This window comes from Spinacia oleracea, chromosome 5 (assembly GCF_020520425.1).
Source record: "Spinacia oleracea cultivar Varoflay chromosome 5, BTI_SOV_V1, whole genome shotgun sequence".
Taxonomy (NCBI): Eukaryota; Viridiplantae; Streptophyta; class Magnoliopsida; order Caryophyllales; family Amaranthaceae; genus Spinacia; species Spinacia oleracea.
The window spans coordinates 12,943,522-12,955,813 of NC_079491.1; the positions used below are offsets into that span (position 1 = coordinate 12,943,522).

The following is a 12,292-nucleotide window of genomic DNA, read 5'->3' on the forward strand; positions in this document are numbered from 1 at the left end:
TAGGTCTCTTGCAATGTCATAGATGATACAAGTCATATCTTTTAAAGCAATGTTTTCTTATATTGATTATTATTAATTAAACAAATGTTTTTTTTTGTAACAAGAGAAGAGTAATGATGTCAAGACTGCATTGACTTCATTATTTTACTTTTTGAAGATAAGTTTATGGACCCTACAACATATGTTAGGTTGTGGAGTACTCACAAAACAATTTGGATATAGGAAGGTTGCTAAGCTAGTAAACCTAAAATTTCGTATGTAACTATTAGGCCTAGGCTTTTTAGCACCAATTGATAAATGATAACTTATATAATTGGGGGAAAAAAAGACGAGTCAAGTTTTTAGGTGTGTGTCTTTGTTCATTTACTTTTCAATCAAATTTAAGTGATACGTGAAACTTTTGAAAATTTTGAAATTTATTTGTTAAAATGAACTCTGTAAATCGATTAAATGAATGAACTTGGTCGACTTACCTCTTTCATGATGCCCAGGCCCCAACGGTGGGACACCGAGGGCGTGGGGATCACCTTTTGTTGAATGAGCTTGAACTTGTTCACAATATAAAACTTCTTAAAAAAAATAGTTAAGATGTATTAAAAAGAGCATAAGTATTAATAGAGCAAAAATGCATACTTAGTTATAAATATGTCACATGAAGTTTATAGTATCAATCAAAATTTATTCGTACAATTAATTTATTAATGTAGCACATGTAATTAAACGACATCATGTTCTTCAAATTTGATACTTTCAACAACATGGCTCTCAAATTGTATTTGTGTTCATTGCTTTCTTCATGAATAATGTTGGTAAACAATGTTGAATTGTTGAACCTACACACAGTAATTAAATGGACTATATTAATTTGTGATTATGAAATGGCATGTGATATCAATAACACTTAAAAGAACGGAGTATTATAATTAGATGATATTTGTGCTGATAGATGGTGAAACCCTCGGCTCAGACGTAGTTTCTAAGAAATATCATAATTCTTGCAACTAACCATAAAAAGGTAAGATGTCAAAGGTCAAAGTTTATAAGATTTCACATGGTTAATTTTGTTTACGACATAGCTAGGCTTCCGTAGTGTCTAAGGTTTATTATCATGGATTTCACATTATTCATATATCAATAAACATATTAGAGCAAATTTAATGGTTAAAAAAGGGACATGCTAACAAAAAAAAAAAAAAAAAAAAAAAACCATGTGAACAAACCATGTGAACAGATAGCCTACCATTGGCACAACGTACAATGACATAAGCAGCTCTTAAAATCTTGTAGTAGTTATTTTGGGCTACGTAGCTCAAATAAATAAATTATTTAAATTAAATGTTATAGGGAGCTACAAAGTATTGTAGTCCACCAATATGAAAATTTATAGTTTTAATCAATTGTAGTTAGAAATTTATTGTGGCAAACTTAGCTACAACATCTTGTAGCAACTATTTTATAGTTGCTCGATCTTATAACACTCATGAAAGTACATTATTCCCAGTATATGTTCCATGAAGTTCAATTCTTCCCTACTTGTTATTTATGTGGTTTGTAAGGTCTTGTTAAATGTGCGTCAATGTAAATTTTGTTACTATCAAATTTTCATAATTTTTGCAACTACGGAGTACATAACTTAAGAGATCAATATATAGTAAATTAATGGTGTAGGTTGGGGCTAAACTACATGAACAAAAATGTATAAGATTTTTATAGAACGGAGAAAGTATATCGTAGGAAAATTTGGTATTTTACTACCTTAAAAATACATCACATTTGTATTTACTATCTTATGAAAGTTTTATTTTAAATTACTACCTTAAACTTCGAATATTTTTTGTATTTACTACCCCTTTACAATTTTCTCATTTTAAAATTAAGATATATCTTTTGTTACTTAATTGTTTAAAGAGATTCAAAGTTCATTATGTTTACTTTTCTATAGGGATTTCATTGAGAATGACATTTCAAAATAATTCATTTGATAATTCATAAATTTTTAATGTTTTACAAATAATATTTAATTCATTTTACCTTTTACAAAATGTTAAAATCAAGATCCCTATGGAATCCTTACACATAAATGAGAAGAATGGATTTTGAATCACTTACAATGATTAAGAAACGAAAGAGATATCTCAATTATAAAACGAGAAAACTGTAAAGTGGTAGTAATAAATAAAAATTGGAAATCTAAGATAGTAATTTTAAATAAAAAATTTCACAAGGTAGTAAATATAAAAGTGGTGTATTTTTAAGGTAGTAAATTCCAAAAAAAACCTATATCGTATATGTAATTTCTAAATGTAGGGGTCAATTCGGCTATAATCGTATAACATTATGAGTTTAAGGTGCGTTTCATTCACCTGATTTTTCTTGACTTATTAAAGGTTATCTGAGCTTATTTTAATTAAAAATTATATTTGGATAATTAGATAACCCTTATTTTTTCCGAAATAAGTACGTGAAAATAGAGCAAACAAAATAGAGCCTAATTTAGAGTATCAATCACAATCGAAATCACAATAAGATTATCGATCTTTTCATGTCTTTCTTATCGGTGCATTTTTTTTCCCCATAATAATTCCGGATGAAAACCTATATAATTCGTTTGTACGGAGTATTCAAGAACTTTTTACCAGTTTTTATCAACCAATAAAGTCATACTCCGTACAAGTACAACCTAAGGATTATGATGACCATGGAAGACGAACCTTAAGGGTCCCTCACTCACTTATAATCCTTTAACAAAACTACAGAATTTCTTTAGTGTTGTTAGTTGTTATTGTTGACAATCTTAAAGTCAAAAATTGTTGCTTACTATTAAAATATTAATGACTACTCTTATATGGAGCACGGAGTAGTTCGTTTTAAAACCAAGTTTGTCATGGTTCAAACCTTGTACCGCCAACAACTTTTAGTTTTGTAAGCAAATTACCACCTAAATTATAGTAGAAATGTGCATTTATATGCATATTTGATTTCTAACCATATCATAGGGAAGGCTATGCATTGCCCTGTCAGTCACCCTCTAATTCCGCTCCTGAGTGTAATGTATCCCGAGTTGTACGTAGTATATGTTGATGGGGGAGTATTGATAATTATTACTAATTGTTTTGTCGTTCTAATATAATACCTCCGTTTCAATCCGTTTCATAATGTTTTTTACATTTTGTTTTATTTTCTTTTTTAATACTTCCTCCGTTCTGGAAATATCGCACCTTTGTTTTTTAAACTATTCACACTATGACTTTGACCATTTTTTATGATTCGGACATTAGGAAATTTTAGTCATGTGGGGTAATGTTAGAATCGTATCGATATACATTCTCTAAATATTATTTTTTTTTTATAATTTTTATTTACACGAGATTTGAGATATTAAGAGTCAAAGTATTGGTTAGAGAAGTAAAAGTCAACCATGGTGCGATATTTCCGGAACGAAGGAATTATGAAAATTTACTATCTTATCCTTCTTACCCCACATCATTTACAATTTTCCACTCACTTTATCTTACTTTATTCATATTTTTCTTATACCCACCTACGTTTTACACATTTTACTTATTTTATCTATATTTTATTATATTCAACCAATTTTTCTACTTTTATTTTAATATTTATGTAAATAGTAAGCGTAAAGATCTTTATAAAACAGAGGTTGTATGTTGGTGCGCTATTTGAGAAGTTATTTTGTCAAAGCAAGCAGTGGTATGAAGGGACATGGGTAGATTTTGGAGAATTTGTCACATTCTATCAACTCTAAAACCATGACAGCATACCATGCCAATAATTGTCAGTATCGTATGTCAATTATCTTGTAATGTCGGCTACATTTTGTGCCCATGACATTGATGTCTATATTATAATTATATTATTTCTTTTTTAGTCCATCTTCAATTTGCATTTTTGGAACTCTCGTAAAAACTTAAGGAAGTCTCCAACCCTTGACAGCATACCAATTGCTCTAGAGCTGCTACATGTACTCATAAGATATCAAATAGTAACATACTCTGTCCTCGTATTGGTTGTTATCTGTCAAATATTGTGTAATCTCGTATCCTTCTCATTAATAACACACGTATACATATAGTACAACTCATTACCTAAACCCTAGATTACATATTAGGTAACATACCATATGTAGGACTCATATTAGGTAACATACCATATTTAGGACTCTACAGAATATTCACAATATAATATCTCCTATATTCTATCTTAACATTATCACATAAGCAATCCTATATGGAATTGAAATTTAAATCTAAAATTTCAAATGGTATTTGAATTAGAAATTTTAGAGCAATAGGAGCTCAGGTTATGAAATTATTTCATGGGTGATGATAAAGGTCGCAAGTTGCGACAACATTTAGTTGTCGCAATCTTACGTGTCGGAGTTTAATTGGTACATATAGGCGCCACGTAAATCGTGCATCGCACGAGCTAAAATCTAGTTTTAAATATAATTGAGGTTATTTCTTGTTTATGCGCTCATGTTTGTACGCATGGATAAAAAATTAATTTAGGTTGTACCTAGCAAGAGGTAAACGGAAAATGTTTGTTTGACCCTAAGGGTTAGCAACCCTTAAGATACATATAACATAAAATAATATATAAGTGTAATTAATTGGAGAAAGAAAGTGTTGTAAGGTGAGTTTCAATGCATTTGTAACCAATCATCATTTAATATTTAAAGGATTACCAACCCTTATGGTTACTCTATCATTGTCCGAGGTAAACGGGTGTACGCGAAATACTTAAAATAACAGGGATTTGGATTTGCCAACACTAAAATTAACCAAATAAACTGAAATCCTCACACTAAATAAGAAAAAGGTGGAAGTTAAAAAGGTGGAAGATAGGATTAATGAACTAAAGTAACTTTGGGTTGTATTACTTCATAATTTCACCCTTTTCTTTTTAAAATTAAAAGGTCTTGCACGCGTCCAGATTTATTGTATACTGGGGTAACTTTTACTCAATTTTTGGTAACTCTTAACCTGTTTTGATTTTTATATTAAAAATAAATAAAAATTTAATACATAAATATTTTAAAGGGTTACATAGTTACCTTTATAATAGTACATTTAGTGATTTAAAAAAAAATTAAAGTGGAAAATTTATACTAAAAAAGAGATAATTAACTTTTAAACATCTTTTAACATTTTAAACATTTTTAAACATTTAGACATTTATGAGTTAACTTTTAAAATGGGTGACTTTAAAACATTTTTACATTTTTTAGTTAACTAAAAAATGTTTTAAATGGGTAACTTTTATTCCGTTGTACTCCGTACAATATTTATTGTACCACCAACTTTAAATAATAATTTGTGCTACAACATACTTCGTATAAGGTTTTTCTCATTTTAAAACTAAGATATCTCTCTCGTTTTTTAATCATTGATTTAAAGTTCATGCATGTTCCTCCTTTTTGTGTAAGAAATACATAGAGATCGACACTGTTTTTAGAAGATTACCACGGCCTCTTTCCAAGTGCAAGGATGGCATGCACAAACCAAGAAATGGTCCAAATTTTTTCCCCAAAAATCTGCCTGAAATTTTAGTTTGTTTTGCTTATTTGGGAAAACTTTAGTAGTGATTGCTGGTCAATTTAATGGAGACAAAAATACTTCTTAGCCAAATTATGATACTTTAAAAATAATAATTCAAAACCGACTAAATGATACTTAATTTAAGAGTCACAATTATACCGAGTAAATAGATCTGCAGGTCCCTAAACTTTGCCAAAAGGAGCAGTTAGGTCCCTCAAGTTTCAAAAGGAGCATTTAGGTCCCTCAAAATGGATGGAAACCACTGCTTTTTTACTTCTGTTACTAACGGCCGTTAAAATTCAATTAAATTAAAAGGAAACTAAATAAAAGGCACTAAACGACAAAAAAACAGTTACATTTACCATTTACCAATAATTAAATAAAGGGAAATTCATTTCAGTTAGCTTTTTACAAAAATATAGCCGTTGAGGCTCTCAAAAAACAGAGTATTTAACATTCCATGGCAAATATAACACTTAAAAATTTTGTAAAACGTGAATTATGAATTTTGTTACAATTTACAATTAGACGTTGCACTTACCGATATGTCCAATATTTCATGCTCCTGAATCTAATTTATTTATCAAGTTTAGATGTGTGTTCAAGCCCGTCTAATTAATTAAATAAATGAACATAAACGAGCTTGTTCACGAGCTTGTAACATGAACGAGCATGTTTGTGTTCAGATCATGTCCAAACTGATTTGTTTAATGAGCCTCATTTTGTGTTCTATCTCGTCTCAAAGCTAAGCTCGCTCATCAGAGTATTATTTAACGAAATTCAATTAATGGTCATACTCGTTAGATAAGAGGACGTAAAAGAGCTTCGTCCGAGTAAGGTAATGAACCTTAATACGGAGTATGTGTTCAAACTAGGCACATATACGGAGTATGTATCCACTGTTCTGGAAATTTAAACATTTGTATTAGATACAAGTTGCATTTCAGACGCACTATATTTAATTTGGTCTTCCTTGGTCTACTAACTACTCCTAAGTATTTAATGAGGAGCATTGAGATGTGAGAAACAGCTTATCTTCCATTGGTCTTCCTTGACTATATAAACACAAGGGGGTTGGCTTAAAGCATTACAACAAGACTATATTTAATTTGGTCTTCCTTGGTCTACTAACTACTCCTAAGTATTTAATGAGGAGCATTAAGATGTGAGAAACAGCTTATCTTCCATTGGTCTTCCTTGACTATATAAACACAAGGGGGTTGGCTTAAAGCATTACAACAATATTCATCTCTTATATCTTGGTTTGTATTCAATACTCCATATATATTTCTTCTTCTACTCAACAACCCAATTTTTTTTCCTTTCAATTCATCACAACACAATGAATATCTTCTTAACCATAGAAGATTTCGTATACAAATATCACCCCCCATATCAGAAAATAAAAATTAGTCATAAAAAAAACACGACCGTAGTTTCTCTGTCTAAGTAGCCTTCCAATGTCATGCTTCCATGACCCCTTGTTGAGTCATTCTCAAAGGGGTTGTGAATGTTGGAGAATCCTGAAAAGCAGATCATCGAATGGTGAGGAAATCATTTTTCGATGAAGTGAAGCTTGGGTTCGACAAAGGCGTGTTGTGAAGGGATCCACCTCGTGGGGCCTCACCTCGAGAGTTCTAGATGATGGCCATCAAACCAAGGCTTCAAGCAGTACATGAAACGAATGGATGGCATGTGAACAGAAGGTACGCGAGGCAGTTGGTCTGTATCCCAAAATGTCTGTATCCCGGGCCGAACAAACGTGAGTCGGATCAAATTGTGCATAAATGGTATCCGTTACTCGGTTGGTCTTATGTTATGGTTCAAGTGTATTACCCTTTTGAGGATTGGGTTGGCAACGGGTATTTACTAGCCTTGTACAGTGGGGAAGGACCATTGTCATGTAACTAGATTATCCTTTATTAATATATGTTGTGATTTTGTGTTTAATAAGTTAAGTGTAAGAACTATTTGTAATCACATCGACACTTGATTTTTAACTACTTAGATATCTCATAGGATTTTTCCTTGGGATATTTGATGTATATTAGACTTCTAGTCATATTAATGAATTAGGACTCGATCATATTGTAATCCCTATATCATTGTTCAATGGAATACACTGCCATCTTCCACCAAATGATCAATCTATTTGTTTGGGGGGATTAGATCTCAGTTTTTTCTTTCTCGGAATTAATCAAGATCAAATATTTTAGCATCTCTTTTAATATATTTTGTTAATTTTTATTGTAGATGTATAGGGTTAAATTGCTCTGTTATGATGAAATGTGTAGGGTGAAAAAGCAAATGAAAAGGCTAAGGAACTTGAAAAAGCTAAGTCAAAATCAAAAGAACCTATTTTAAATCATTTATACACATGTAAATTGATTTCCCTTTATTTAAAATCAGTTTTATTATTATTTAATTGAACTTAACGGAAAATGTAACGGTGTTAATAAAAATAGCTTATTCCATCCATTTTGAGGGACCTAAATGCTCCTTTTGAAACTTGAGGGACTTAACTGCTCCTTTTGGCAAAGTTAAGGGACCTCCAGACCTATTTACTCCAATTATACCAGATTGACCAAACCATAGTCAAATTTGAGTAGCATATATTTTAACATATATTTTTTATAACATAGGGGGCCAAATTTTAACATATATTTTTTATAACATTGAAAAACAAAAATTAAATAAGAAAAGAAGTGAGCTAAGAATTGAACCTTGTACCTACTTGTGCCTTCAAATTTTAAGGAAAATAACCACTTGAGCTATACTAGACATGTATTTTTATCGTGCATATTTAATACTTGAACATATCATGGGGGGCCATGGCCCCCGCCGGCCCCCCCTTAATTTCGCCAATGTATGTATGACAACTCTATTCAGGCACATCTAAATGATAAGGTAAGGTGTTGTTAATTATAAACACGTCAAGTGATTAGAGCTATTTAAGATAACCTACCAGTTTCAGGTGCCTAATCCAGTTTCGAGAGTCATAGCTTCAGTAAACTTAATTTATTAACAAAGGCAATTACTTAAGTATTATTATCATATCAAAACAAGTTCACAAAAAATATATACCACCTCCGTTTTATAAAAAAAAATTACGGTTATTATTTGCACAAATATTAAGAAAAAAAAGAAATATTGTGTAAAAAGAGGGTGAATGTAAATAATATATAGATAAAGTAAGTGAATGAGCGTAAAAAGATTGGTGGATGTAAGAAAAAATGAATAAGGTAAAAGAAAGTGAGTGGAAAGTGATTAATATTACGTTGTGAGGTAAGAGGGGTAAAATAATAAAGTTTATGATCTAAAATAGAATGAAACGTTATTAAAAACATTATGAAATGGACCTAAATGTAAAGTGTAAAAATTATTTTATAATGGAGATGTAATCTACATGAAATATAAAAATAGAGAAAAATAAACGTAGCAATAAATTGTAAATTCAATGAAACTTTAAGACAAAAAAATTGTAGAAAGCCACTATGCTATAGAGGCTTTTTTAAATGGACCAAAATGTAAGTGTAAAAATTATTTTAAAATGGAGATGTAATCTAAATGAAATATAAAAATAAAGAAAAATAAAGTGTAAATTCAATGAAACTTTAAGACAAAACAGTTGAAGAAAGCCCCCAGCAAGGATCGAACTCACGACCTTTCGCTTACGAAGCGAACGCAATACCACTATGCTACGGAGGCTTTTTGAAATGGACCAAAATGTAAAGTGTTAAAATTATTTTAAATGGAGATTTTTTTTTTTTTTGAGGGAATTTTAAAATGGAAATCTAATCTAAATGAAATATAAAAATAAAGAAAAATAAAGTGTAAAAAACAATGAAACTTTTAGACAAAACAATTATAGGAAGCCCCCGGCGAGGATCGAACTCACGACCTTTCGCTTACGAAGCGAACGCAATACCACTATGCTACGGAGGCTTTTTGTTGTTATAGTTTCCGTTAAATTAAATATGACACTTTCAGTACTCTTAACCTTCTGGCTAGGCCTTAACCTACGAATGGCCCGCGAAATCATATCGCCAGAGTGATTTCTGTCCACTAAATTTTATTTTCTTCCCTTTAAAAATTACAAACGTAATTAATTCTATTTTCTGGCTGTTTTATTTCTATATTTTAAATAAGGATGAGTTTAAGCCCTTTGTACTCTTTGATGTATAGCATTGTTAATGAATATAGCCAAGTGATCCCAAAAAAAAAAAAAAAAAGTTGTACATAGCCCATATACGAAGAGCTATTAATTCATGAAAACTCTAGAAAGTCCATAGAAGCATAAATGGGATAATCTTTTAGATCGACTATTCTACATTTCTCTTGTAAATAAATTATGTCTAGAATTTCTCACTGCATTCTAGAGCTTATATTAATAGTGACATGTGTATATTTTTATAACCATTCGTTAAGGAGGTGAGAATCTTTTAAAAGTAGGGAAGTTATTCAAAATATTAGCAATATGCACTTATTTGTTCGAAACAAGCATGAGGATTCAATTTGAGAAAATGATGTTTTAGATTGTATCACCCAACCTTTGTTTTGCTTATTAGCAAATAAAATTATGGAAACTAATTAGCTAGAACAATGAAACTACTAAACTAATCATCAGACTCTCTTGGTGAATATACTACGAAGTTGGATGATTAATTGAGCGATGAACGATAAATGCTCTAATATCGTGATAATAACATGACTGAAACCTAATTTAGGACGGTCTAATAAAACTGAAATCCAACGTAAATACTTAATTTACATAACTATCTAATAAATTACAAAGATTAAACTAAACATAGATCAAAATTATACAGCATAATTTGTACAACAATTACTATAAACGAAAATAGGAAAATAAAATTCTAATTTTATGGACTTACAGAATGTTATATCAATAACATTTGATGGGACTAATTAATTTTCAAAAACTGGTATATTATTGTTTTGATCGAGAGATGAGAAGAGAGAAATATATGTACTTCGTACTCTAGTGTCTGAAAATGTAGCTAAAGTTGCTAGATCTTAATTCATATAGATCCATGTTTAGCACCAGCCTATTCATCTTTTGTTAACAAAGTAGTTGTCAAGATTATCTTTTACTTTAACCCTTCCTACGTTGAAGTTTCTAAGCTTCGATTAGTTGTCACAAAATATTGAGGTTGATGTTGTGCTGCTTCATAAATACTATGTAATCAGAGGCGAAGTCAGATTTGTTGTATAAGGGGTCGAAATTTTGTATAGAAGTACTTGTCTAATTCCTTAAAATAAAATTCTATAATTTCAAAAATTCATTCAACTTTTTTTTTTTTTTTGTTGTTGTTGTTGTTGTTGTTTATTACAGTAAAATATAAATTGACCGATTTTTTTTAATATTTGAAGATACGAACACTAAAATACTTGGGCACCATAAAAAAGAAGTTTTAAGTAACACCGGCTAAGTACCGTTATGTTTAAAGTAGCTAGGTAACAAAAATTTAGTAACATATATTTAGTATTAAACGTATATATATTTTGTTGGAACACACACTTATTCTCTATTTCATGAAACATCTAAAGCACTAAAAAAATGTAATGAAAACAATAAAAGAAGTTTGAGAAACGAATATAAGTTCATAATGGGTTTCGTAAACAAGGAACGATAGATTTATCAAAAATTACTAATAATAAATCTATAACTATACTAAAAGAGAGGCCCCTAAAAACATAAGTGACACGTGTCGTGTCACAATTAAAATTTCCCCGCTCTTTTGTCATGCCTTAAATAAACAGAATAATTATATTATCCAGTTGATTTATAACAATATTTTCCCTTCCCTAATTAAAAAGAATAATTATATACTTTATTTTATTTATGATAACACTATATTATTATATATGTTAAGAAAATGTAGATTGTTAACTCAATAAAATCTTTGAAATGTATTATTTATATTCCGTCTATGTGAAAATTTTACAATTTTCAAAAGATTCTACTATTTTGTACAGTACTAAATATGAGTATTTTTTTTTTCTTTTTAACATGTTAGACATAAAAATTTAATAACGTATTTTTTATCATAGACATATTTTGTTAGCTTTGGTAAGAGTGTGTTATTTTTTGTCACTTTTGTTAGTTTTTAAGAATTATTTATTATATCATGAAAGTTACACATAGTGTTACGCGGTAGAAAAATTCTCTCCTAGAGACTTCTACACCTAAATTTGGAATAAAATTAAGTTACCCTCTCACTTCCTAATATTAATTTCAATAAATTCTCATTTAGTCTTCTATATATTTTATTTTGTTCAATACTTTTTAATGAATTTTTATTTATTTTAAAGTGTTTAGTTGCAGTATACGGCTAATAAGAATGCTAACTAAGAGTATGAAACTAAATCAAGGGGTGCAATTTTTCCTCAATACCCGTTAAATAGAAGAGTTTGAATAGGATAATATATTTAGGGATAAATATTTTTGTGCATAATTTTAACTTTACAATCTTTTCTTTTGTTTGAATAAATTTTGTTCAAATATAATCTAATTTTTTACTAAATTTTGTTCATAAATTATGATTGAGGCTATGATTAGTGGTAACCTCCTAAAGAGAATTCAAAAAGAAAAATGAGAAAATTAATACTTTGAGAAGTACCGAATTACAATCCATAGGAAATTTTCTCACTCAAAAGGGTATTGGTGAAGAAGAATGTAGACCCCTTGAGAAAGTAAATAAAGTACATAGTACAAT

General features: G+C 29.8%; 2 non-coding genes across 2 annotated transcripts; both read right to left on the reverse strand.

Moving 5' to 3' along the window:
- Positions 1–9,191: 9,191 nt before the first annotated feature.
- TRNAT-CGU (transfer RNA threonine (anticodon CGU)) lies at positions 9,192–9,263 on the reverse strand. Its single transcript has one exon. It is a non-coding gene; the product is annotated as a tRNA-Thr (tRNA).
- Positions 9,264–9,428: 165 nt separating this feature from the next.
- Positions 9,429–9,500, reverse strand: TRNAT-CGU (transfer RNA threonine (anticodon CGU)). Its single transcript has one exon. It is a non-coding gene; the product is annotated as a tRNA-Thr (tRNA).
- Positions 9,501–12,292: the final 2,792 nt, after the last annotated feature.